At 31.3% G+C, this 27207-nt stretch overlaps 2 long non-coding RNA genes and 1 pseudogene across 2 annotated transcripts; 1 reads left to right on the top strand and 2 right to left on the bottom strand.

The window, feature by feature from the left end:
* The window catches only part of LOC143052019 (uncharacterized), a 445702-nt pseudogene that overhangs the window by 173903 nt on the left and 244592 nt on the right, over window positions 1–27207 (top strand).
* LOC143050973 (uncharacterized) lies at window positions 7201–12272 on the bottom strand. Its single transcript, XR_012970517.1, has 5 exons — window positions 12215–12272; window positions 11725–12054; window positions 10295–10506; window positions 8458–8737; window positions 7201–7293 (listed from the first exon to the last, which is right to left on the bottom strand). It is a non-coding gene; the product is annotated as an uncharacterized LOC143050973 (long non-coding RNA).
* Window positions 17960–21513, bottom strand: LOC143050972 (uncharacterized). Its single transcript, XR_012970516.1, has 3 exons — window positions 20935–21513; window positions 18783–18912; window positions 17960–18078 (listed from the first exon to the last, which is right to left on the bottom strand). It is a non-coding gene; the product is annotated as an uncharacterized LOC143050972 (long non-coding RNA).

Genomic DNA, 27207 nt, shown 5'->3' with positions numbered 1-27207 from the left:
GTTGTCCTACTGGTAAATTACGAAAAGGGCTATTTGTAATAGAACCATGGTAAGGTGTTGCATAGGTACATACTGAAAGCTGATTAAGTCTTTCATGTCTATATTCAGTGCATCTCAAACAAATGCAAACTGGTAAAATGTGCACTAAATAATGAGCATGACAGGTTTTAAGTTCATGCAATAACCTCATAAAATCTTCTGCACTTATATGTCCCTGTGAATTAACTCCATGTAAATTAAGTAAATAAAACTCATTAATGACAGAACGATACATTGGTTTGATAAAAGCGAATGAATTGCAACAGTATTTTTTGCACTGATTTTTCGTGGCAGAAGCAGTTTAACAAAGTCTGTTTCCAGTTGGAACTTTTCAATCAGTGGAACAAGAAGAGCTGTTTTGCCCTCTCTACATCTTTTTACTTCACTATTGTCATTTACTAATCATTTAAATAAAAAGCCTAATGTAAAATTGCGATTATACTCCGATAAAATAATTTCTATTTCTATTACATCATTTTCATTTTGCATTTGCATATAATTATTAACAACATCTAATAAAAACTCACTTCTTTTTAGTGCTTAATGAACTTTGGTCTGGGGCGCAATGGTAACCACACTGGGTTCATCATCATGACCAAAGTTTAAATGAAGAATTAGCTTATTAATGATAGAATTGCAATATCCCTTTTCCTTTTTTTTCCCTAACTTTTTAATTATAGTTCCCTATTAAGAATTATATTCTTGCCCGCCCCAAAAAGGAAAAAGGATAGAATCAGATATGTTTTCAAGATGCTTCTACACCATAGCAAACCTTCAGACAATCATGTGCATATTGTTTTTAAAACACTCTTTGAATGTCCAAACATTTGGTCTTTAATGTGACCCTTGAAGGTTAATCAAGAATCAACAAAATATAGATTAATATATCCAATTATCTTTAACAATGACAAAATATAAACAGTTTATAAATTATTCTTATAATTCATCATTGCAGTGGGTCAAACAGCATAACACTTCTATAGGCCACGGTGGACTGAATATAATATATATTAACTAGAGGCTCTAAAGAGCCTGTGTCGTTCACCTTGGCATATGTGAATTAAACACAGGAAGCAGACAGTTCATGACAAAATTTGGTTAAGGTGATTGGGATGTGTTTGAACATCTTACTTTACTGAACATTTTTGCTGCTTACAATTATCTGTGTCTATAATGAACTTGTCCGTGTAGTTTCAGTGGAAAATGTTAGTAAAAATTTACAAATTTTATGAAAATTTTTAAAAATTGATTATAAAGGACAATTACTTCTTAGGGGGTCAATTGACCATTTTGGTCATTTTGACTTATTTTTGAGTCTTAAATTGCTGTACATTATTGCTGTTTACAGTTTATCTCTATCTATAATAATATTCAAGATAATAACCCAAAACAGCAAAATTTCCTTAAAATTACCAATTTAGGGGCAGCAACCTAACAACGCGTTGTCCGATTCATCTAAATATTTCAGGGCAGATAGATCTTGACCAGATAAACAATGTTACTTCTTGTCAGATTTGCTCTAAATGCTTTGGTTTTTGAGTTATAAGCCGAAAACTGCATTTTACCCCTATGTTCTATTTTTAACCGTAGCGACCATCTTTGTTGGTTAGCCCGGTCACAAAACACAATTTTTAAACTTAATAGCCTAATAATGATTCTGGCAATGTTTGGTAAAATTTGGCTAAGTAGGTTCAGAGAAGAAGATTTTTGAAAAAGTTAACTTAGATTTACGAAAAAATTGTTAAAAATGGACTATAAAGGGCAATAACTCCTAAAGGGGTCAACTGACCATTTTGGTTCTAGTGACTAATTTGTAAATCTTACTTTGCTGAACATTTTTGCTGTGTACAGTTTATATCTATCCATAATAATATTCAAGATAATTACCAAAAACAGTAAAATTTCCTTAAAATTACCAATTTAGGGGCAGCCACCAAACAATGGGTTGTCTGATTCATCTGAAAATTTCAGGGCAGATAGATCTTGACCAGATAAACAATTTTACCCATTGTCAGATTTGCTCTAAATGCTTTGGTTTTTGAGTTATAAGCCGAAAACTGCATTTTACCCCTATGTTCTATTTTTAACCGTAGCGACCATCTTTGTTGGTTAGCCCGGTCACAAAACACAATTTTTAAACTTAATAGCCTAATAATGATTCTGGCAATGTTTGGTAAAATTTGGCTAAGTAGGTTCAGAGAAGAAGATTTTTGAAAAAGTTAACTTAGATTTACGAAAAAATTGTTAAAAATGGACTATAAAGGGCAATAACTCCTAAAGGGGTCAACTGACCATTTTGGTTCTAGTGACTAATTTGTAAATCTTACTTTGCTGAACATTTTTGCTGTGTACAGTTTATATCTATCCATAATAATATTCAAGATAATTACCAAAAACAGTAAAATTTCCTTAAAATTACCAATTTAGGGGCAGCCACCAAACAATGGGTTGTCTGATTCATCTGAAAATTTCAGGGCAGATAGATCTTGACCAGATAAACAATTTTACCCATTGTCAGATTTGCTCTAAATGCTCTAAATGCTTTGGTTTTTGAGTAATAAATAAAAACTGCATTTAACCTCCATATTCTATTTTTAGAATCTTGGTTGGTTGGCCGGGTCAAAAAACACAATTTTCTAGATACATCAATGATGAATGTGTCCAAGTATGGATTAATTTGCCCCAGTAGTTTCAGAGAGGAAGATTTTTGTAAAAGATCATGGAGATTTACGAAAAATGACTAAAATTGACTATAAATGGCAATATCTCCTAAAGGGATCCACTGACCATTTTGGTCATGTTGCCTTATTTGTAAATCTTACTTTGATGACCGTTATTGCTGTTTTCAGTTTATCTCCATCTATAATAATTTTCAAGATAATAACCAAAAACATTAAATGTCCTTAAAATTACCAATGTAGGGGCAGCAACCCAACAATGGGTTGTCTGATTCATCTGAAAATTTCAGGGCAGATAGATCTTGATCTGATAAACAATTTTACTCCATTTCAGATTTGCTCTAAATGCTTTGTTTTTTTAGTTTTAAGCCAAAAACTGCATTTTACCCCTGTGTTCCTTTTTTTTTTGCCATGGCGGCCATCTTGGTTGGTTGGCCGGGTAAAAAAACACAAATTTTAAGCAAGATACATCAATGATGATTGTTGCCAAGTTTGGTTTAATTTGGCCCAGTAGTTTTAGAGGTGAAGATTTTTATAAAAGTTAACGACGACGGACGACAGACGATGGACGACGACAGACGACGGACGACAGACGCCAAGTGTTGAGAAAAGCTCACTTGGCCTTTTAGGCCAGGTGAGCTAAAAACATGTTATGAAAACATATTATGCCAACATGAATCGTGAAGCAATACAAATAATTCTAAAACTTTCTGATCACTGTGCTCTTAAAATTACATTCTGAGTTTCATTTTTTTTTAGTCAGTAAAATTTGAATGTATTTTCCGCTTTATTTGGATTCATTTTAAAATTTTGTAAAATGTAAACCATTTTAAGCAATGTATTGTACATGGTATACTATGTTTGAGGTATTTTTGTACAGTTCATAACAAGCCTTTTTGCAATTATATACAAGTTATCACATGTACAATATTTCTGTACATGATATAACATGTACAAAATTGCAACTTGATATAACATGTACAAAATTGCAACTTGAATACAACATATATAAATATTTACATGATTTATGTACATATATATACAAAAAAATATCCTTATTACTGTTGATTCATTTTTTATCATTGTTTTCAGAAGTTAAAATATATATTTCTCAATCAATTTTGTTTTTAAATTTAACACTGTAGCATTTATTTCTCATCCTAGCTGTACTCTAACAGCATAATGACTTGGACAGGTAAAAACTTACTCTTTCATTCAATCCAATAAAGAGACAATTTTGAGCATAATCTCTTCATCCTGGCTGAACATTAACAGTATGAAGATCATTAAACAAAAGTATTTGTCTTTTATTCAATTCAATAATTAGACAACTTGTATATCCAAGCAGAATGATGAAGTAAAAGGATTATATCTATATACATTATGGTTCATATTATAGGTAAATAAAAATAAAGTTCAAGATGCATGATGCGTGAATATTTTGACATTTATGTTGCAAAAGATTAGCCACAAATTCTGAAGGTCCACAAAAAAACTGATAATGTAACAAAACATGGAATAAATAAAGAAACTATACCTATTCACAGAAACTTAAAACATTGTTTATATAAACAAACAACAACAATAAAATATTAAAGTCACAAGATAGTCTTTATTATATCATTATCCTCACTGTAACTAAAAATAACTATAAGGTTCAATCTCTTTCAATGTATCTATAACTTTCCTACTTTTCTCATATTAAAGATAAAAGCTATTTCATTCAATCCAATAAAGAGACAATTTTGAGCATAATCTCTTCATCCTGGCTGAACGCTAACAGTATGAAGATCATTAAACACAAGTATTTGTTTGTTTTTTTATTCAATTTAAAAATTTGACAAGGTTGATATCCAAGCAGAATGATTAAGTAAAAGTATTATATCTATGTATATATATCATTGCAAAAATCAAGGTCATCTTTGAATTGAATTTTCTTTATATATATTAAGTTCTTGCTAAAAAAAAAATCAGACTTAAGCAAAACTTTACTGAATTTGAACTTATGAAGTTGTAACTTTTCGGATATGTCCCTGTTATACACATGGAAACTTTTTTCTCAAGCTTCTTATACTATGTACATGATATAGGGGTGTATACAATAAACAGTGAAAAACAGTACTCATAATTATGATTTTTTTTTTGTGCATAAATATGAACTTAATGGAAAGAACTGTGTAATACACTCTTTTGTTTGCAATGCACACTCATTTACTCCATGAAAAAATAATATTGAAAATTTGCAAACATAACAAACATTTACACTTAGTCTATCTATTGAAAAATTGAAAAACTTTAGATAAATAATAATGTAAATTCAAGTCAAACAGAATTAATATACATCCATGTGTTCTCTTTCCTGATTTTTATTGTTTGCTTTGCATTTGCTTTGCATTTGGTCAAACTTATGGTAAAGTTGCATAACATAAAAAAGATCTGCTGTCATAGAACTGCATGACTAAACTAAAGGTCACAATATTTTCTTGAAGGGATTTTGTTATATATTAATATATTTTTTTATATTTTTACTTCACAGGCTTTTTTACTCTTTCTATTATCGATTTTCATCAATAAGACAAAAAAAAATTTACGACATTTTGCAATACCATAGTTTTATCATAAGTAGATATACATTCAACTTATTTGAAATATGACACAAAGTATCCTGAATTTGTTGTTTCATATCAGATGAACTTTTTTAAATCTTAAAGGGGCACTAGCTACGAGATATATAAAAAAAAAAATTATATATTATTTTTTTTGCTCAATCACTAATGAAATACAATGGTGAAATAATAATTCGCTTTTAGCAGCAAGTATGATTTAGTTCTGTCAAAATAAGCTAAAATCATTGATAATGAATTATTCACTTGCAAGTGAATAATTCAACCTCATAGAATTTGTATTAATGTGAACTTCAATTTAACTCCTTAGCTTGAAATGGATAACACATGAATTGAATGTGTAAAATTATTTAAAGGAAAAAAATATCAACATTGAAAGTGAAACAAAGGTAAATCAATTGATTGACTGATTTGATCCACAGAAAATCATTCTTATACAGATAAAAACGATGATAAACATTAATGTTTCATCTATAATATAAAATTAAATAGACCTAGAATAATCCAAGAGCATGAATTTGCTTGATCTATTTATATCTATATTTATGTTTACATCGCTTATATGGTCATTGAATGACTTTAGAGGTCAACTCAATAATTAATTAGATGGCGGTCTAGACTGCGAACACACGAAATGTAATTTTATACCGTGTCCTCTTAATAATTTATTTTAGACTTTAAATAGGTTGGATAAATGTTAACATTATTCATTATTATAAATCAAATACTAGAAATTAAGTAAAATCGGTGAACATGAATTTGACAGCTAGTGCCCCTTTAACATTTAACATTTTTTTTTACAAGTTCTTTACACATATCTTCCTTCTTTTTCTTTTTTTCTCTGTCTTGTTTACATATGTTTTCAAGTTTTTAATAGTACCAATATCAGTCAGTCTTACTGTACACTTCTTGGATTCTGCTGCATCTATTTTCTTATTTCCTGATCTTTTTCTGCCTACAAAACATCAACTTATTTTACTAACTAAAAAGACTATTATTATGCAAATACATTGCTTTTAAAACTAGAGGCTCTAAAGAGCCTGTGTCGCTCACCTTGGTCTATGTGAATATTAAACAAAATCTTACTTTGCTGAACATTACTGCTGTTTACAGTTTATCTCTATCTATAATAATATTCAAGATAATAACCAAAAACAGCAAAAATTCCTTATAATTACCAATTCAGGGGCAGCAACCCAACAACGGGTTGTCCGATTCATCTGAAAATTTCGGGGCAGATAGGTCTTGACCTGATGATCAATTTCACCTCCATGTCAGATTTGCTTTAAATGCTTTGGTTTTTGAGTTATAAGCCAAAAACTGCATTTTACCCCTATGTTCTATTTTTAGCCATGGCGGTCATCTTGGTTGGCTGACCGGGACACCGGACACAATTCTTAAACTAGATACCCTAATAATGATTTTGGCAATGTTTGGTTAAATTTGGCTCAGCAGTTTCAGAGGAGAAGATTGTTTAACCAACTATTATTTTATACTAAATGATTTCTCACCTATTTCTGATTTTTTATCTTTTGTCGATGAATGATTAATAAGTCCTGTAATAGCATCTGAAATGAAAATCAGGATTTAAAAAAAAAATTAATTCATTCTAACCTTCCCTGAAATATTTGTATGGAATTAATACAATTAAAACTATTTTAAATTTGCATTATGAAGATGAAACTTCTTTTCACAAACTGTTATCATCCTTTTTCAAATCTGAATAAAATTCTTTTATCAGTCAAATCTTCAAAAGTATACAAGTTGCAATTCAGAATGTAAATAAGATTTAAAAGACAAACTGTGAAAAAAACAATCTTTGGACTGATATAAAGTTGTAAAAACTTTAGATTATTTACCCTTTTTAGGATTTTTACCAATCCTTTCATATTCTCCAGTAGTTTCACGGATCCTTTCTAAATTTTGGCAAACATCTATTGGATTATTTAAATCTGGAAAATTAAACAGTTGAGTTACAATGTAAATGAAAAAGGAGAAAACCCAAGCTTATTCCACCAGGGATGATTCTAGGTGTTTTCAAATTGGTCCCTAAAACATCAAATTGGGATTTTTTTTAGAATAAAATCTAAGACGAAATAACATTGATTTCCTGTAAAAACGTAAAATGTATATCATTAAGTTTAACCTTTACACTGATGTTCATGTAAGTTGTAACATTTTGAATAATTCTGGATGGGCTACTGTAATTACATGAATATTTTTAAACATGAGGCACTTGTCTATCATCTTAGCTATAGTTACCTAGGCCTATTACAAAAGCATTTCAGCTTACATAAATAAACCACTGAAAAAAATCATTCATCGGGTATTTTTTCAACAGCAGGTCATCTCTATAAATTTACCTTAATTCAAATGGAATAAATTATATGTTTATAGAACACAACCTTCAATGCCATGACAGGCAGAAATTGGTTTAATATAAAATAACATACTAAGGTGTATGCAGTAATATAAAAACAAGAAACTGGAAAACAATAACAAAATGTGACAGATTTCTATTATTCAGATAATGAGTATTCTAATGCAATTTGAATGTAACAATTTTTTTTTTCATTGGCTAAAATTTGCTGTCAAATCCACAGTTGGTCAGGCTTAACTAAGGAGGGACCCCCCATTTTGAATTGATTGAATCAACAAATGTTCGATTACTACTATATAATTGAAAATAAAACAACACCTACCTTGAATTTGGCGTTTTAATGTAATTTTATCGTAATTTGAAGCGTACGGGTAAGGTAATAACCTCCAGTTTGTAAGTTTTCATTTGTATGACGTCACGTTTAGCCATGACATTTTTGTGCCAAAATAATTCATTAAATTTCGCGTATTTTTTTTCTAATTGTCAAATTTAGTCGTTTTTTAAAGTTTTATCGTACTTTTTCTTTTTGTAATGCATTAGAATCGGAATAACAGTACTGTACTTGAACAGTTGTCACTGTCAATTTTTATTTGATGGTTGCACATCACTGTTTTACTGTCTCTGATACTGTCTACTGTGTAACAATTGACGGTGGCAACTCTTCAACTACAGTACTGTTATTTCTAATGTAACAGAAAGTAAAAAAAAATATTGTTTTCTCTCATAAAAGTTGTACCTTTGTTTCCTGAATGATGTATTATGAATGATATAGTGTTGTGCATCATAGATGGAATGTCAGAACTGACAGATAGATTGAAAATGTCTTTATAAGTCAAGCTGAGATATGAAGTTAATTCATCTCTCACTTCCTCAGATATGCCTCTAGTGTTGTCAACATAATGGTTAAACAGGATCTCCAACTTTTGGCAATGATTTAAATGGCTTATAATTCTGCAGATACTCTATAATTTCAGCTTTCATTTCTTTTGCTTTTATAACTAAGAAGGTGGGCATTCCTGAGGAAATATTTTTCATTTACTTCAATTAAAATAAACAAAAAAAGTATATAGGAACATGTAAGCTGTATTACTGTGAATTCATTTATTTTCGTGGGTACCAGTTTTCGTGGATTGTGGAAAAATTGTGTTTTTTTGTATATTTCATTTCATGGTTTTTATTATGTGTTGAAACAAGCCTAGAGAAATTTGTGATTCACCTACACCACGTTATCCACAAAAATTGGTATCCCACGAAAATCAATAAATCCACAGAATCTTAAAATATAAGCACATAAATTGTTCCTCCTATTTTTATTGCATACAGTTTAATATCTCATTTCAATTTCACTCATTTGACTCATGTGTAGATCTTACTTTGCTGAACATTTTTTGCTGTAACATTTTATCTCTATATATTTCCAAAAAAAAATGGAAGATAATAACCAAAAACAATAAAATTCCCTAAAAAATTACTATTTCGGAACAGTAACCCGACAATGGGTTGTTGGATATGTCTGAAAATTACAATGCATATAGATCTTAGCCTGATAATGACTTATTTTTTATACCTAACTTCGCTGAATTTATTTACTTTAACTTCTCTCTATCTATAATAGAATTAACGATACAATGAAATAACCAACAAATCAACCATTTCGGGACGGTTACCAAACATGGGTTGTCCAATTGCACTGTTCATCTTATGGCAGGTAGATCTTGTTCTATTACTTACATAAACCTCCATTATTTTTGCTCTAACTGCTTTAGTGAGATATAAGCCTAAAACTGCATTTGTCCTTTATATAAATAAGAAGACGTTGTATGAGTGCCAATGAGACAAATCTCCATCCAAGTCACAATGAATTCAAATTTAACAATTGTAGGTCAAAGTAATGCCTTCTTCACAGAGCCTTGGCTCACATCCAACAGCAAGCTATAAAGAGTCCCAAAATGACCAGTGTTACACAATTCAAACAGGAAACAAAGGGTCTTATCTATTCACAAAACGAGAAACAAGAAACATATATGAATCACACCAACAAACGACAACCACTAAACAACAGCCTCCTGACTAAGGACAGGTGCATATAATAAATGCAACAGGTGTGAATGTTTTAACAGACGCCAACCTTTACCCTAACCTCATTTACAATAGTATAACTTAACAACATGAAAAGACGCACTAAAAAATTTAATTGAAAATGGCATAATTCTATTAAAAAGACACCAATTTCACAAAAACCACTAAACTATGTTCTTTTTCTTAGCAACAGCATCAAGATTTGTTGATGAATCAAATCATCAATTAAAATTTATAAACTATATACCCTAAGGAACATTCACTTTAAGTCTTTTTGAAGTATTTGACCCATTAATTTCAGAACGGAAGATTCTTGAAATAATTCATGAGGATTATAGCAAGTGATGGCATAAGCTCAAATGACTATCTGAATCAAAAACTAAATTTCAGGATTTTCAATGGTTAAAGTAATGGTATTAACTTTCATTGTCCCCTATGTTAGCTTCCTCTTTTTAATGGTAATAGGTATATAACATATTTATATTATCACTCACCTTTTATTGCTTTTAATGGAGAACTATCTTCACTTGTAAGGGATTTCCTAGCTTTTTATGGAGAACTATCTTCACTTGTAAGGGATTTCCTAGCTTTTAATGGAGAACTATCTTCACTTGTAAGGGATTTCCTAGCTTTTAATGGAAAACTATATCTTCATTTGTAAAGGATTTCCTAGCTTTTAATGAAGAATTGTCCACACTTCTTTTTCCTATAAAGAAATTAATTGTAAAGTGTTAGAAGTAAGTGTTACGAAGAAACTTGTGTATTCTTTTTTAAGTCAGCTTACTACACAGTTATGTCTAGAACAGAAAAAATATATCAACATACAAAATATAGAAAATACCTACCATTTCTTGCTTTAAATGGAGAACTGTCTTTGCTGTTTAAGGATTTCCTAGCTTTTAATGGAGATCTGTCATCACTATCAAAGGATTTCTTATCTCTACTACTTACAATTATGTCATAGTTTATTGTTATACCTTGGCTGTATCAATAAGTGTGTATGCATAAACTGTTTCTTAAATTACTTAAAATGTTAATATTTATATGTTGTATCCTATAAGAACAATGAAAATAGGCCTATTGTGTTTTATTTTTGTATTATCAATTCCAAGTTTACTTTCCACAGCAGTCACTGTGACTCAGAGTGAGAGAAATTATATTCCACTTCGTATCTTATCACCTATTTTCCTACATTAGTTCTGGGAGGAACCCCATTCCTAACTCTTTAAATAATTAATTTTCTTTGAGTCAGTGATCATGACTCCTTTCCGTACAAATTTATCGGTTCAAATTGCGATCGTTTTAAATAAAATACAACATTTATTGACAGAACGAGCTAATACTGGACATGTCGTTTGACTCAACATTTAAGGAAGTGAGACAACTCGAAACGATAATATGGTAGACTCCATTTCGCCTGAAGGGGTGTTCTATGATGATGACTACATTCATTTTTTTTAAATGATGCATATGATTTACAGATATGCAACAACAATAACCCTCAATAGCAGACATTCATAGAAAAGATCCCATGAGATATAAATTAATTGAGTGGGGAATCCAGAGCTAAAACCCCTTGAAGTCAAGAAATCTATACGCATGCGCATAATTACCAAAACAAACCTTTGAGCAAGATCGTATATTAAATGTTAACTAAACGACCTAGATGGTTCTCTATTTCTTTATGGAATTACAATGATCTTAAATATCAGTTTCATAACAATAACATATAAGAAAAACTCCACTTCATTTCTTATATGACAAAGATAGATTTATCGGAATTCAGAGAACTATCGTATTTTATCAAAACTGGGATTCCCTCTGACGTGTTTCTAAATTTATAAAAACACTCAATATATTTTCCGTGTTGTTAAAAACACGCATATAAGTCAATGGAATTATCAAATAACTTATTATCACTCACCTTGTATTGCTTTTAATGGAGAACTGTCCTTGCTTGTAAAGGATTTCCTAGCAATTAATGGAGAGCTGTCCTCAGTTGTAAAGGATTTCCTAGCTTTTAATGGAGAACTATCTTCAGTTGTAAGAGATTTCCTAGCTTTTAATGGAGAACTATCCTCACTTGTAAAGGATTTCCTAGCTTTTAATGGAGAATTGTCCTCACTTGTAAAGGATTTCCTAGCTTTCCTACCTTTTAATGGAATACTGTCCTCACTTGTAAAGGATTTCTTAGCTTTCCTAGCTTTTAATGGAGAAAATTCCTCACTTGTAAAGGAATATACACTTCTTTTTTCTATAAAGTAATTAATTATAAGATGTTAGAAGTGACTTGTTAAGATGAAATGCTTCTGGCATGCAACATAATAAGCCTGATACATGCATAATTGAGTAGGAAATTTGTAGATGTGTAGAACAACAGCAATAAGTATTTCTAAATATTTAAAAATACCTACCATGTCTTGCTTTAAATGGAGATCTGTCATCACTATCAAAGGATTTCTTATCTTTTTTACCTAGAATTATGTCATAGAACTTTTTTTTAAAGCTTGGTTATCTATAAAAGAACTTAAGTTAAGTGAGCAGGATCACATACCCCACATCCCTATATTGTCACTAGGCAAACAAAATATAAATCTATGATTTTCATCCTTCCCCCCCCCTGACAAAGTGGTCCACCTTAACCGATATCCAGCACTTCATTGAAATTTATAGGAAATCCAACAAAAAATAAATGTGCTTTCACATGTTCTAGGCATAAAGCAAAAATCTATGATCTTTATCCAGTCCCCTCGTGAAAAAAGTCTCCCTCCTCTTATTTCTGTCAATAACAATCCCATCCAAGCTTTTTTGATAACAGATGGCGACAGACAAAAAGAGAGATGGACCAGTCAAAAATATTTTACCTTTCGTAACTTAAGTTGCATGGGGTAAAAAAATTGTGTATAAATAAACTGCCTAAATTGTTAGTATTCTTTGTTATATCATATCTCCCCAGGTTGGCATAAACATTTTTCACAAATATTGAAACAAGATATCTACAGAAACAAGAGGCTCATTAAAGCCTGAAATTACTCACCTCTAATTTTTAGGGGCAGATTTTTTATAAATGATTATATATAATTCATGATGCCTTAAGTACAATTAAATACATTTTTAAAAATGATATTTCATTGTTCTGCCAAAAAGCTAAAAAAAATAGATCAAAATCATCTTTTAAGAGAAAAAATGGAATAAGAGGTGAATTTTCAAATTTCAACTTACACAAATGAACGGGTGGTTGTCGCTTTGACATATTCACCATTTCCTTTCTCAATTTTATAACCTATCTGGTTTTATACTAAATCAATACAAATATAAAAAGTAAATAATATACTATGCAGAGTTAACATCTTGCACTATCAATGTTACTGGAGCATATTGATAAATATTTAAGATGGTTCAGACTTATCTTGGAACCCAAACTGTTGTATGTTCAAAGAAATACTTGTGCAGTAGAAAACAGTACTAATCAGAACATTATAAATTAAAATACTTACACAAGTCAAGAATTACTTACTTGATTTAATCTGGTCTGATGTCCTTTTTGAAAACTTTTTGAACATCTTCCTACAATTTTTTTTAAAAAGTGCTTGAATACGCTTTATCTTTAAAACAATGGTGAAGTTATTACAAAGTCTTAACATAATGTCACAAAGTCTTCATAGCTTCCTACATTTTAAAGATTTTGCTTATTGTTGAAGGCCAAACAGTAACCAATAGTAGTTTACATCTATGCAAATTGGTCTCTAGCTCATTGTTGTCTCCTTGAAAATCTTTTACACATTTTATATTTTCATTAATTAACTTATTGGAAATAAAATCAATTTGCTCTTAGGTCCATGGCCAGTTAAACACGTTTCTACTATAAACCAGCAGAAACCAGTCAAAAGTCAACTTTATAATGATGTCAAACTTGAACTCGTAGAGAGCTTATTTAATACTTGTTCAATGTCGTAACTGGGTTTGGTACCAATGGCAATTATTCCACATATACGTACTTACGTTCAGATGGTTTTTTTCAATATTCATTAATATGAAACTCACCTTCAACTGGACCTATTAAAGCTTTGCCTTTTCTTGTCTGGCATGGAGAAATCTTATCATAATACTTCTGAGTGTTACTAATATACATATCTAAAACATAAATTAGAGGCTCTAAAGACCCTGTGTCGCTCACCTTAGTCTATGAAGGACACAGATGGATTCATGACAAAATTGTGTTTGAAGATCTTACTTGACTGAACATTCTTGTTACTTACAATTTTTCTATCTATAATAAACTTGGCCCTTTAGATAGAAAGGAAAATATTTTGTAAACCAATTTACCAAATTAATGAAAATTGTTAAAAATTTACTATAAAGGGCAATAACTCTTTCAGAGGTCAACTGATCATTTTGGTCATGTTGACTTATTTGTAGATCTTACTTTGCTGAACATTTATGCTGTTTACAATTTATCTCTATCTATAACAATATTCAAGATAATAACCAAAAAAGGCATTTTTTTTTCAAATTACCAATTGAGGGGGAGGCAACCCAACAATAATTTCTCCAAATCATCTGAAAATTTCAGGGAAAATAGATATTGACTAGATACCAATTCAATCCTTTGTCAGATTTGTTCTAAATGCTTTATTTTCAGAGTTATAATCTTCATTTTACCCCATGTGTTCTATTTTTAGCCATGGCGGCCATCTTGATTGGTTGGCTGGGTCACTGCACACATTTTTTTTTCAAAAAGATACCCCAATAATGATTGTGGCTAAGTTTGGTTAAATTTGACTCAGTAGTTTCAGAGGAGAAGATTTTTGTAAAAGTTAACAACGATGTCGACGGAGACGAACAAAGGACGAGGAACGCCAAGTGATAAGAAAAGCTCACTTGGCCTTGTGGGCCAGGTGAGCTAAAAAAGCAATGAAAATTCTTTGATTGCAGCAGTTAAGTTAAAATTTAACCTTAAATAGTGACAAACGTTAATGACTGATGAATAAAACTGAAAGTGCAATGCAATGTGATATATGTGGAAATGCCAATGTAAAAAAAACCTGCATGTTTAACCCAGCCACATTATCTATGCATGTGCCTATCCCAAGTCAGGAGCCTGTAATCAGTGGTTTGTTTATGTGTTACATATTTGTTTTTTGTTAATTTTTATATTTAAGGTCGTTAGTTTTCTATTTTTAATATTCAGACTGGTTACATTTGTGTACCTTCTAATACTTTGAGAGTATTCAAAACAAGCTGCCATGCATCTTTACTAAAGTAGGTCTTCGCTGAAGTTTGTGTTTCAGGACAAATTAAACAGAATATCTGTATGACTCAACAGATTTTCTGGCTTTGTTTCCACTTCTTCTTCAATCAAAAACAGTACAGACTGTGCTCTTAAAACAGCATCTAGATCAGCCATATGATGTAAAAAGCCTGAAAAATTAAGATCTAACTATGTAGTTGAAACTTTTAATAAAATTTAGAAAAAGAAGCCATCAATAGGATGTGCTATTTCAAACCAACACTGAATTCAAAAGTCCTCCAGGGGCAGGTAGGAAAAAGTGGATATGACATTTGAAATCATGCAAATGGTTTAATCATTCAAAACAAATAAAACTTAACCTTAAATTGTGAAAAAACGTTAATGACCGATGAGTGAAACTGAAAGTGCAATGCAATGTGATATATGTGGAAATGCCAATGTAAAAAAAACTTTGCATGTTTAACCCAGCCACATTATCTATACATGTGCCTATCCCAAGTCAGGAGCCTGTAATCAGTGGTTGTCGTTTCGTTTGTTTATGTGTTACATATTTGTTTTTTGTTCATTATTATATTTAAATAAGGTCATTAGTTTTCTTGTTTGAATTGTTTTACATTAAAATTGTCATATCGGGGCCTTTTATAGCTGACTATGCAGTATTGGCTTTGCTCATTGTTGAAGCCCATATGTTTGTCTCTTGTGGACAGTTGTCTAATTGGCAATCATACCACATCTTCTTTTTTTTATATATAACAATATCATTAGTGGTTCCCCTTTAACAGCTTATATCTACAGTTTTCACATTGGAAATAAGTTTTTTTGAAGAATATTATACTTTTTCACATAAAAATAGACTGTCCATTTCAAACATACTTTTTAAGACAACTAATTTCTTTCAATGGCCACTTTTGTCCTAGCTGACAAAATTGGAATCAACCATATTTCCTATTTTCAATCCCTTGGTTTGACCTTATGGTTGTACAGTCACAAACAAACTAAAATTGGAAGAACAAGAATGTGTCCAAAGTACACGGATGCCCCACTCGCACTATAATTTTCGATGTTCAATGGACCATGAAATTGGGTAAAAAATCTAATGTGGCATAAAAATTAGGAATATCATACCATAGGAAACATGTGTACTAAGTTTCAAGTTGATTGGACTTCAACATCATCAAAAACTACCTTGACCGAAAAATTTAACCTGAAACTCACACTTTCATTTTCAATATCTCAACACCGTAACTCCTGAACTGTTAAGGTAAAAATTGCCTCTATTGAACTAGACATCCATTTTGTCATCAGTAGCAACATTTTTGAAGAAAACTTTTTTTTTGTCGAATGTATTACATTTAAGAGACATTTATAAACTTATAAACAATCCATTCTTTTTAAACTAACAAAAGTAATGGGAATTGTATCATATAAAATCTGCTTCAATGGTTTCAAGTTCAATGTTCAGTTGAATAACATTACCTTTGTCTATCAAGGTGATCTTTCTACTTTTTGTTCAGCAGATCTTTTTAACAGCATCTTTTATTTTATGCATTTCTATTTTAACTTTCATGCATATGTTACAAGGATTTATATTCTTTGTCTTAAAGATCAAAAGTATTATAAGGTAAATGAGATTTTTCAATCAGATATGACAAGGTTTTGGATTTGAATAGCCTGCATCACTCATCTGTAATATTTTGAGTATCAATGATAATATTTTTGCTATTTAATGATTACAAATATGCACACGCTGTTTTCATTTTCTTGAAATTATAGTTTTAACAGATGAATAGGAACATTTGTCGAACGGCAAATCATTAGAATTGTTTTTGACAAATGTTGGAATTAAAATAGCTACACTTTAACATGTCAGTGTTGCAAATATTGAAAGACAATTATCCACGCATGAATGAAGGAACATGGGCTAAATAATCTCTATAGAAAAGAGATGTGCCAATGCTAATACAACTACAGGTCTGAGAACACCATTAATTCGTAGTGCATTTCTTTTAGAACATAGATGAAAATTGAAAAGATCCCACCTGCGCTTTCTCAATGAAATTTTTACAGTGTGTTGTACTACTTTTGGGACAAATTATATTAAAATTATAGAAAACTTCATCGCCTCTAACTCAAAAAATGGACAATTTTGTGTTTAGGGTGTCTTGAAATCTTTTAACAGCTTCCAAAGTGCTAATGTTTAACCTTTTTTCAGCTGGACCAAATCACTACTTTCTTGTAAAATTCTGGACCCAAATTTTTTACAGTGTAATTTCCCCCCCCCCCCCCTACTTACAATTTGAGGCATTAAACATGGAGAAATAAACTTGGAAGGGGTATAAAAATTATTGGCAAGTAACCCACTGTTAACACTAGGGACTATATTAATCAAGGGACGACAATTGTGGTCTCGGACCTACTTACCAAATCCCATTGACTTATCACAAGTAGTTGCCTTTAAACAAATCTAAACACAAACTAATACATGTAAACTAAGCAAAATTTCAAAGTCAATATTCTTCTGACAGAAATAAAAGAGAAGCAAAAACAGACAAACCTGAATCAAAGTTGGATGCTCTGTAAAAAAGTGCATGTAATAGTGACATGAATTAGACTTGGTACATGTACATCAAGGGGTTGCAAGGTGGTTGGATGAACATTGTCACATAAATATTTTAGGATTGATGATCTTTGCTCCTAAGTAAAATTCCTAGTTTTATCAGCATAGTCCTCACAACTATTCGCGGGGTCTCCTACTTTTGGCATTAATTTAATGTAGTTGAACAATTTTGAATATATTTCAAAATATCGAGATGCATATTGCTTCTATCCAGCATTAATTTTGAAAATTCGCCTTTAGTAAATTTCTGTGCTTGATCTGACGTATTTTCGGGACAACATAAGAGTTTTTGTGTTGTTTGTCCTTTGTTGATGAGTTTCATCAATCTTTTGTACATTAGTTGATTTTGTTTCAGAATTGTCTTTTCTTTTAGGAGGTTCCTCTTTACATAAATTTCTGATGATTTCCCCCTACAAATAAATTTAGATCTTTAGATACATTAAAATTGAAGAAAAAATTTAGAAACGTTAAATGGAACAAACATTATAATGATAGTTTATGACTGAATATAGATCTTTACAAATCTTTAGGTTGTAATAGTGATGTTGGGTTTCCTCTCTTCTTCATTTAAACCCACATACAAGTTTATAGATAACACTTACAGGTTACATCTTCATACTCTGAACATAATGCAAATCATCTGAGAAATAAATATTGTTGAAGCGCAGCAAAATGTGAAGTATACATGGTATCAACAGAATGTATGAGAAAGTTTTAAGTTTTAAGAATTTTCAATTATGAAAATAATGCAAAGTTCATTTCTGTAATCTGAATGTTATTCTTCTCTTGTGTGATTTTTTCATAATGTTGAGCTTCAATATACATAATATATAGATTTGAAAACAATATCTACATTTATTTCAGTGTTTTTGTTTTTTACTCTGTAAATGTTATATAATAACAATTTCTTACATATTTAAAGAGGTTAACATCGTAAGCTGTAGGACTGTTTTTTTCCTGAGGCCCATAAGAATATACATGTATTACTTAGGTGTACACACATTTTTATATCAATTTGTAGTCCTTATTCAGCTCTTTCATTTCAAAGATTAGTGCAAGAAAACTTTAAAGTTCATACCAAACTACATGTACATTATCATATCATTCACACTACCTTGGCAGCTATTTTAATTACTTTATTCTGCCATTAGCATGAAAATTGCTTGAGGACGATGTGCAGAGCTCACAATTTTTCACATTCACACTGTTATCATTTGTCACTGTACATGTACAATTTATAGCCTCTGAAAAAAAAAATCTATAGTATTATCATTTACATCTACTTTACATACCTAGTACGCACATACAAATATTTTGAACAAAGGCTAGCTGAATATATAAAATATACACATAACCGTCACACTATAAAAGATAAACATGATAAAGACATTGATGGACATCCATCTCTTAGTTAGGGTTTATTTTATCGGCTTCGGTAAAAAAGCGATTTGTATAGAGTTTTGCTATTTTGCCGGTCTTATTAAGACAAACAATTTTACGAACAAGTAAGAACATCCTAACCTCAAATGTTGATGTGCTTGAAGAAAACATCACATATAAAATGACAATACAAGTATTAATGGACAAAACAAGCATATAAACTGTTTACTGAGTCACATCTGACCTGATATCTCAAATAAAATTCCAATCAAGAAGGTCAGTGTTCCTTATACAGAATGCACGATATCAACTGGTGATGAAAGACCAAGCAAACAAAAAAGATGCATGAAGAGTGGGTCCAAGGATGGGTGTTGCAGCAATGAATGATTAAACAAACATTTGAAAATCTAGTCTACTTAATACAATTTTCAAAAGTATAATCCTTTTTATTAAATCTTAAAGTCTCAGTTAATGAATATGTGAATTAACATTAAATAAGTTTTTTTTTCTATTTACCCTCATAATACACAGTAAAAAAATTAGTGCCATATTACTTTAAAGATATAAAGGTCAATTATTAAAGGTCAAAGACTATGAATTTAGTTTTTTTCTGAATTACGAATTATCTAAAAAGAATTTATGTAATTTATTCTGTAAGTGTTATTACATTGAATAGTACTATACCAAAATAAAACAAACTGCTTAAAGTAAAAAATCAGAAATATTCTTAACTTTGTATGTAAAAAGTCTTAAAAATCTGTAAACTTCCCATGTCAAAGTAAAAAAACTGTAAACTTCCCATGTATAAAGTCATTAAAACTTAAAGATCCTAATGTAAATAGTGAACATAAGGTTGTTGTGTTAGGATTGTTAATTAAGTTTTCCGTTTATTATTTGGTGGTGGATCTGTTCGACATACGAAAGTATGGTTATCCTTTATCTAGTCGAAGACTAAAAGATTATAGAAATCTCACCTAGTAGCCACATATATCATGTGTGTTCATGATAATTTTTTTCAATAAAATGTATTTCATATAGTCCGGAGCAGGAAACATAGCCACTGCCTTTTACTTACCTTGCTTTCGATCGGTAGTTATATCCTGCATTCCTTGTTTACCTTTATATGTATTAGTCCATATGGACTGGTGTGAAGCCTCATATAAAATCAAACTAGTTGTTATATTGTATTAAACAGAATCCCGGTCCATTAGCCCTTATTCATGTTCTATCTAGTACATGTTTGCCCTGATTATTATGTTTTGTTGTCTAGTTGCATAATGTTTATTATTAGAACAAAGTATATTAAAGTTTGTTGACAAACAATCGCTGAATATTTGTATTGACGCAACCAATTAATTATTTTCCTGTGATTTGCATAGACGAATTCTTGAATACAATGTATATCTTTATTGATATTTATTACCAATTTGATCTATTCAATCAATTTATGCATGCAGTAAAATAATAAATGACCTTTCGATAAAATATCCAAATTTCCTGATCTTTTGTAAACATATATGAAATTGTTTCACATTCAATCCAGTCACTCACTAATCCCCACTGTTACGTATATTTTAGACACGAAAACATTTAATGAAATTAAAAATGTTTTTTCTTTCTTAATAAGTTAAGGTAGGCTGTAGTATCTATTCGAAATAACATCAAACATGTGATCCAAACTTTAATTAGAAAGAAACAGATATTACAGTCATTCTTTAAACATTGTTCAAGTATAGATTTCAATTCTTGAAACTTGTGCGCACAACTTAAAAATTGTGCCCGAAGCGCTAGCCTGACCACTACTACCTAGTCTCTAGACAAATTTTACCAAATATTGAATTTGAATATATAAAAATAAATCGATGAATTATTGTCTTCCTACTTACCAATTGATAATTGACATTTTACATTTAATTTAGAAGCGACAGAGTTATCCGGTCATTCAATGGTTTCCTAGAATCCTATCTCTCTTGGTCTATCCATAGTCCAAAACCAATTCTGTATCTTTCGGTATATTAACTTTAGACACCAAGAAAAGTTTCTCACAACTTTTTCCTTTTAAATTATCATGCACCACAGAAATAAGTTTAAAACTCGGAAACTGTTACGAATGATTGAAATATCGTGCTTAATTTTCCTCTTAATTAAACAAAACTCCACGCTTATCCTTTTAGAATCTAACACTAAATTCGTTACAGGATCAAATACTGCTACTGGGGGCAATTTTTTCTCTGTATATTCCTTCTCGCGATCTTCATTTTCGGAACTTGTTTGGCGATGAAGGTCAACCGCCTCAGTTCAAACATTTACGTATCCAAGGTATATATCTTCAAATCAGTTCTTTTAACTGCAATGACAGACGACTTCAATGATTTGACAAAATCCTCAATATATAGAATAACTACCAACACGTCCCTTTGATGGCGATTTATTACTTTTTATTCGGGATTCTTAGGCATTTAGCGTGCCGGTTTTCAACACTTGATTAACCCGACGTTGATAGTAAACTAATACACAGTTTAATTGAAATGTCAAATATAATTTAGTCATTGTATGTCGAAAAGTTTATACAGTGCTGGTATCGATTGTTAAGTCGACGCAAATATATATGAACCATTATGAATAACAGACAGAGGATGGGTTTATGAAGTCATCCCGTTAGTTTTGCTGTAATACAATTTGTGACCACAAAAGATCTATACAGCTCCATTAAAATCTTCCAGACATTAATGAAACTCTTAACTTGAGGTACGAACAAATACATTTTGTATAAAAGGTGACATTGTGACAATTGCCAAACCTTTTAGAATACGTATTAACATTTGTACCTCCCTTTTAACGCTTTGTTAACACTTTGAGTCCGTTCATTCTTCCATCCGTCTATCGTCCATAGATCTCTCAACTTTAACCATTTTGTCTTCTCCACTAAAACAACTACATGTAGAGAAAAATGGAAATAAACTAAGCAGTAAGTCTTTCATATAATTTGCCCATTCTGACCAGATGGCCAATCGTTGTTACTAATTAACTGACCAAATTGCAATGGCTTCCGTTAAATTTACGAAGGGATGATTTCAACTTCACCATTTGGAACTCTTGTTTTAATAGCTTCCTTTATTAACAATTGGTTGAGGCAAACTCAATGTTGACAAGGGAAACGACAGAATTGTCACTTTTCCATTAATAAAGGACTTAACCTATGAACTTATGAACTGTAAAAGTGACGCTCTTCAATTACAAGTTTGATTGTGTTTTGTGGTAAAAAGTATAACGTATAAATATTGTTACATTTGGTCAAATTGTTTCAGCGAATAAGACTTTTTATTTAAAACAGCAACAGGTGCAACCTAAGGGGAAAATCTCACATTCTAGTGTGGGTCAGGTGTGCTAAACATTTGTGAAAATGATTTTTAATCAGAAATCATAAATTACTAAAAAATGATAATTACTAATTCAACGAATTTAAACCGTTCTAACCAATTAAATAATTCGTTATCACAAATTACAAAAAATGTTTTGCACTTTTTTTACACAAAAAAACCCTATATTTCCGGCCAGACGCGCGTTTCGTCTACATAAGACTCATCAGAGACGTTCGTATCAAAATATTTATCAATCCAAACAAGTATCGGACACGTAACTAGATACCCCAATTATGATTGTGGCCAAGAGTGGTTAAATTTGGCCCAGTAGTTTCAGAGGAGAAGATTTTTGTTAAAATTGACGGACGACGGACGCAGGACGATTGACGCAGGACGAATGACGCCTAGTGATGAGAAAAGCTCACTTAGCCCTTCGAAGCATGCTATCGCTGTTTTCATTTTGAGCTAAACTGCAAACCCTTTGTTATGTTATAGCAAAATTATTGAAATTAAATCAAACATCACTATAGTGATCGCCCTTATGTCCGCGTCTCACTGTCCTGATTTTTACGCCGATGGCAACTCGATTATGGAAATTTTCTAAATCGGGACTAATCGTTTCCAGATCGGGCTATTCGTGGTGCCATCTTTAACCATCGTAGAACCATTGGTCACTTTTTCAAGCCTCCTGGGACAACTTCGGAAAAGGTTTTTAATTCTTAACATGTTCGTAATCTCGTCGTGTTGCCATCGAATACAAGTACGAAGGCGAAAAGATGGAACTACGACGGCATTAAATCCAGCAAAATGTAAGCTTAATTTTCGCGCTAAAATACATTTTAAGTGCCATGCGCGATATGCACAGCTGGTCAGTCTAAGACCACAATTAAAAAAGACGTTCACAAAAAATGGAACTCATATCATATGATTCTATGAGATTCTAACAAAAAAAGGGAACTGCATTGTTTCTCTTATTTCAAATAGAACAAGAAGAGCAGCTATTACAGGCTCAGGATTTACATTTACAAGTATTATATTATTTTTTGTCAATTTTTCATATCAAGTAACATAATGAAAATCATAAATGCGCCTCGTACACCAACACTGCAGGTACATGTATATAGGGAAACCAACTTTTTCTTCGTTATTCTGATTATTTATGTATCGTTTGAGTTGTTGTCACACGAATGTTTACTCCATAACCATTTTGTTTTCTATATGTCATATTTTGTCGCATTTGATGATTTCCCCACATCCTTCCGTGTGTCTATATTATAATGATATTCAACTGGAAAGAGCTCGTTTTGCATTACCTTACCTTTAAAATAGACCAGAAAACATGGGCATAAGTATGGGTGATTATTCAGACTAGTAGACTCATTTTACAGTTCAAACAAGGCAATGCCGAGCCTGGCATGTCCTCGTATATCACATATTGGGGACAAATATGGACACTATATGTGTATATGACACATGCAGAAAATTGTAAATTGAACGTAAAAAATATCAGATCATTACAAGGAGGAAGAACATACCAAATGTGTTTTGAAGCATAATGGTTTTAGAGTGTCCACAAGGGTGATATTGCCATGTATTACAACTGCCACTGTGACCTTGACCTTTGAACTTTAAAGTCAATAGTGCTTAAGATTTTCTTAACGAGTAACACCATACCAAGTTTTGAGCATTTTTGTTCTAGAGTGTCCATAACAGTTAATCTACACGCAACTTACATGTAGTAGGCGAGGGGACAATAAACTAAGTTTCATAAGAATTAGACAAAAAGATCGATTTCCCCCATGCATGGCAGCCTTGTACAGATACGATATGTTGTCGAAATTATGTTCGTACCATAAAAAAATCAAAACAGGTAGAACGCCATTTTGATCGTTTTCATACATGTATTATGTACATACATGTATTTTACCTTTATGTATCTTGTTTGTTTTCGCACCATCGTCGTAATCAATCGTGTAGCATTCGTAATCCATCGTGTACATAGCCTTCGTGATCCATCGTGTAGGCTTCGGCTGAGATATGAAGCTTAAATACATGTCTTCGGTAACCTTCAAATGTCCATCTTTTGCTATCATATATAATTTCGGCACCATCGTATAGACTTCGTTATTCATCGTTCTTGCTTCGGTCTCTTTTTGGTATTTTAACGAGATCGGGAACAACTTCGTACGAACTTAAAATTTTCCCATTCGGGTGTCCATCGTATATAATAATCGGGATAGTGTGACGCAGGCATTAATAAAAGAGGGAAGAAAGATACCAAAGGAACAGTCAAATTCATAAATCGAAAAAAGTGACAACGCCATGGCTAAAAATGAAAAAGACAAACTGACAAAAAAAAATACACACGACACAACATATAAAACTGAATAATAAGCAACACGAACCCCACCAAAAACATTAACTTGATGTATTTCAGAGATTGGTTGATTGATTGGAGGTTAACGCCTTTTTTGGGAAATATTGGACTATTTAGTGGCAAAGGCGGGTCCAAGTAGGACCTTTTGTATGACAATTTGGTTGATTATATAGGGAATGACCGAAGCACGATTGCCCCCCCTTTTTTTTTGCTCAGCCAGCGGCCTGTCCCTAATAAAAACTATAAAAAATTAAGATGTGGTATGATTGTCCATGTAACATCTTATATATAACATAAAGACCTTAAGTACAGATCTGAGAGTACTTGCAGTTACTGAAAATCATTTCAAAGCCACTGGTAAATTTCGGCCCTTTTATTTATGTAATTGTGTCATGAAACCCTTACTGAATAACTTGAAGCTAAAGATCGCTCTTTCTTACGTACATGTACAACCGTTTACATCATTTCTTAAATTCCAAACTAAGAAAATATTCAGTTGACGATCGCACTTTCCTACCTTCCGTGCAAGTTTAATATTTCAAAGTCTTTAACTTGCACAATAATGCAGTGACCATGCAATTACTACCCAGAAAGAGTATTCTCAAATAAAGAGCAAACTTAAGCAGAATTTAACAAGAAAGATAATGATGTATAACTATTGAAGTTGGAAATTGAAAGAGAGTTGGATGAAAAATGCGGAAAGCAAACATTATCTGAATATTTTATTTTGTCAAAATTAATGTCCATTGCTAAAATAAATTTAAGTTGTTAAAATGTAAACGTATTTTTTCTCTTGACGAAAAAAACGTTATTCATAACGAAATGTTCCTTCCGATTAAAACAAAAAAGGAGGTTTTTGTAGAAAAAAACATACAAACAAACTATCGCTGTGTTCATTCTTAACAGAACTCTAAACCAGAGATTTAAACGGTTAAAACCAAATCAAACATATTTAACCAATGATCGCCCATCACTTTTAAAATGTATAGGATAGTTTTATAGATTTGCTTTAAAGATAACGACTATAACATTACAGATACGAATACACGATTTATATCTTGTTATTCTATCATAAATTCCCATACGAATGACATTCCTTTTGTCGAACACTACACATTGTGACACAGAGTGAGACAAAGGTTGAAATAATACATAGAAACATGAAAATATATACAACTATCGCTGTCTACATTTTTATAAGCAGAACGTCACAAGAAAGATAATGATGTGTGTTAAAGTTGGAAAAGGCAGAATACCAAAATATTCATAATGTAATCATCCTGACATAAACTATTCTCTAGGTAAAAATTAAGTTGTTGATTCATCTTTTGTACCTTAAAGTAAATTAATATTCACTTGCAAACAAAAAAAACCCAATCACACTAAGTTTTTTTTTCAATTATGACATAGAAAAAAGATTATTAGCAAAAACAAGAAAAAACATATCGCTGTCTTTGTTATTAGAACAACTCCATATCGAACGTTTAGCCGCAAACATAGATAAAACCCGATCGCCTTTCCTATCATTAAAAATATGATAGTGATGTGCATCAAAGAAAAAAAGCTGCAAAAATGATCTTTTTTATGTTATTGTGTTATAAACCTTTTACTGACGAAATATAGGCCTTAAATAGCTCTTTCCTACCCACAACCGTTAATTATGTCACAAACTTCATACTTAGAAGAAAATTTAAGTTGACGATCGCTCTTTCCCACCTTCACGCCTTCGATTTAGTGTCATTTTCACTTGAATAAAAAATTAAACTTTCTTTTTACAATTATGAAACAGAAAAATAAAAGTTGACAAAAAAACCAACAAGAAGCTCTCAAGAACTTGAATTTTTCACCTGTAATTCTTTTATCTATGATTTTTGTTTGTTTTTCAATATAGTACATTAATCAATGACTTAAAATTTCCTTTGAAATGATCTTTGTATCTGTCTTTTTTTCTTCAAAATCAAAGAAATGCACTTTACCCATATGTTCCATTTTAGTCCTAGTTGCTATGGTTCTTGACAAAGAAATTAAATATAAAATTTATAGTAGATACTTTGAAACTCTTTCGGCCCAAGTTTGGCTGAAATTGTTTCAGCAGTTTCAAAGGAGCAGATTCTTTAAAGTAAGCAAACTAAATGAACAAATTGTGAATTTTTTAAAAGGGCAATAACAACTTTAGGGGAAAATTGACAATATTGGTCATTGAACTTATTTGTAGATAGAACTTTGTTTGAAATAGTATACACTAGACGCACGACGACGACAGACGGAAACGATGACGACAGACGGAGTCGATGAACGCCAAGTAATGGCTAAAAAAAGAAACAGATATTACTGTCTGCGTTATAAAAATAACTTGATATCGAAGGTTTAGCCGCAAATATAGATTAATAACGATCGCCCTTTCCATCATTCACAATATG

Source organism: Mytilus galloprovincialis, chromosome 11 (assembly GCF_965363235.1).
Source record: "Mytilus galloprovincialis chromosome 11, xbMytGall1.hap1.1, whole genome shotgun sequence".
NCBI classification, from domain to species: domain Eukaryota; kingdom Metazoa; phylum Mollusca; class Bivalvia; order Mytilida; family Mytilidae; genus Mytilus; species Mytilus galloprovincialis.
The sequence above is the reverse complement of the archived record's forward strand: the minus strand, read 5'-3'. Positions and strand labels throughout refer to the sequence as shown.